General features: G+C 55.9%; 1 long non-coding RNA gene across 1 annotated transcript; it reads left to right on the forward strand.

The window, feature by feature from the left end:
• Positions 1-236: 236 nt before the first annotated feature.
• LOC121657835 lies at positions 237-1,725 on the forward strand. Its single transcript, XR_006013726.1, has 2 exons — positions 237-567; positions 1,495-1,725. It is a non-coding gene; the product is annotated as an uncharacterized LOC121657835 (long non-coding RNA).
• The last annotated feature ends 830 nt before the right edge of the window (positions 1,726-2,555 follow it).

Below are 2,555 nucleotides of genomic sequence, written 5' to 3' on the forward strand. Positions count from 1 at the left end.
AGGTTGGGACCCTAGGTGAGCTTGCCAGACCAGCAGAAATTAAGCTGGGGATATTCCAGCCAAGCAAGACCCAGAGATGCTCAGAGACATTAATGGCCACCATCAAAGCATCTTTAAACCTGCAGGCCAGCACCAAAGCAGCCGGCTGTTTGTGATAAATATGCAAGCCACGCTTCAGTCGGGGAGAAATAAATAAGCTGTTGTACACGGAGCAAGGGAGGTGGGGAGCTCCTGCCCAAATCACTGCTCAGCAGAGGAGTTTCCCTGGAGACTGCTTCCTCGGAGCCTGCGCAGGGCCAGCACAGGGCTGGGAGGCAGCACCCAGAGCTGCTTGATGTGGTCTGGGCAGGCACAGGGACACATCTGGGGTGAAGGATGAGGTGGAGAAGCAGGACTGGGGATGCTGGTCAGGTGCTTTCATTGAATTTGGGGAAAGCGGAGATGGATTACTTCCTGCAGAAATGTGGAGACTCCTTGGCTGCTTCTCAGCAAGCCCCTGGAGGGAGGAGCAGAATATCCAAGTGCCGTGGATGCTGGGCAGAGCAGGGGAAGATGGGTCCAACAGAGGTGAGGAGACCAAGGGGAGAGACATGGCCGGCGTGTTTACACCAGCTGGAGGTGGTGCACACTCAGCTTCCCTTCCCATGAAGGATGGGGTGTTTGAGAGCTGACCTGCCAAGGTGATGTTCCCTACGGCTGATGCAGGAAGCTTGCATGGACACTTCCCTTTCTCCCCCCTCGCTTGTGCATTTATTTTCTAGCACTGAAACCCTGCCGGGGTTTGGCCTGGCTGGGCACAGCATGAGGGTGAGACTCGCCCAGCTCCCTCCTGCCTGGCAGCTCTGGAGCCAGTTTGGCGCTTGGCCACCGCGGGCTCCTTCCCGCTCACGTGGCAGCAGAGCAGCGTCCCAAAGGGACTGAACTGGAATGCTGCACACTGGCTGGGGGACAGGTGAGGGACACCACTGGGCTGCAGGTCCCCTGGCTGCAGCCACCTTCCTCACCCCACTGTGCTCCCCACCCAAGGAGCTGCTCCTAGAGAGGGTGTAGGTGGGACACTGGCTGGGGGTTGTGCAGCTCCCAAGTCACACTCATGAGGAGCGCAGGGACGCCTGGCACATCACGGACTGGGCCATACAGAGCACAGGGTGTGGCCTGGGTTACTGCAGTTGAGGTACTGAGCCAGCCAGGCAGCCAGGCCAGCAGACAGCTCACTGGAGTTATATTTAAACTTCCTTTTGGAATTTTACTGGCCAAGTTCTTGAATGATTTGGGATAACTGCTCATGATTCCTGAGGCTGTGGCACAGGAGGGTACTCTCTTTGCCAAGAGGTTGGGTACCAAGGGATGCAGAGAGCCGAGATGGTCTCAGTGCAGCATCCCTGACAGCCTGGGACTCCCTCTATGGATCCACCAGAGCCCTGACGCTGTTGCCCTTCCAAATGTTGTGCTGAGCTCACGTTTGTTTCTCACTTTCTTCTTTCCTTCCAACAGTGAAATCAGCTTTTCATCCTTCTCCACGCATCAGCAGCTGGGAGCTACGTCTTCAGTGCCTTGTCATGCTGACGGGTCTCCTGCAGGGATTGCATAGATGTGTCCCTGGGGCTGCAGGACATGCTGGGACTTCCAGATGAACCTTTCCGGGCAGAAGCAGAGTCGCGTGGTTGCTGTGATGAGGGAAGAGGCTGGGAGAGGCTTGCATTGAATAAAAAAGGCATCAAGTAAGGGCTGCTGTGAATTAGGCAGGTTGTGCTAAATGGTAACAGCAATGCAGGTTGCCTTTTAAACGTGTATAATTCACGTGCACATACACACAGAGTCTGCAGCCACTGTCTTGCTGGCTGCAAGAACTGAGGACAAATACCAGAAACATTAATGATGGTGATGAGCATGTGACATTCTATCAGCTAGAGATCAATTATGTATTTTAACCTCCTCAAACGAAGGTTTTTCTGGGCACAGGAGATAAGAGGTGGTCTCTCCCCCATCAATGTGTATAAATATCTGAAGGGGGGGTGCCAAGGAGATGGAGCAGGGCTCTTCTCGGTGGTGTTGAGCAATAGGACACAGGCAATGGGCAAAAATTGATGCACGGGAAGTTCCACCTGGAATATAAGGAAGAACTTCTTTACTGTGCAGTGACCCTCACTGGAACAGAAACCAGAGAGGCTGTGGAGTCTCCCTCAATGGAGATATTCAAGAACCGTCTGGATACAACCCTGTGCCATGTGCTCTGGGACGACCCTGTTTACACAAGGAGGTGGGACCAGATGGCCCAACCAGACCGTTTCTGTGATTCTGTGTTCCCCAGGACACGCACCGAGTCCCTTTCTGCACTTTCCAACCAGGTTATCCGTTATCCCCGGCCGGGGATACTGTCGGATGCCGGCCGGGGAGACTGTCGAAGCCGGCTCGGGGACTCCGGGGCCCCCCCGGTGGGTTCGGCCCCGGAGTCCCCGCGCCGGCAGCGCACCCCTGGCCTGAGCCCGGCATCTCCCGGCTGGACAGTGAGGCCGGCAAGTCGGGGAAGGGGCCGGTGCCCTTTAAGCCCCCCC

The sequence above is a fragment of the Corvus kubaryi genome, unplaced genomic scaffold (assembly GCF_017639235.1).
Source record: "Corvus kubaryi isolate FWS band 111438036 unplaced genomic scaffold, C.kubaryi_AGA036_p1.0 split1-37374, whole genome shotgun sequence".
In the NCBI taxonomy this organism is placed as follows: domain Eukaryota; kingdom Metazoa; phylum Chordata; class Aves; order Passeriformes; family Corvidae; genus Corvus; species Corvus kubaryi.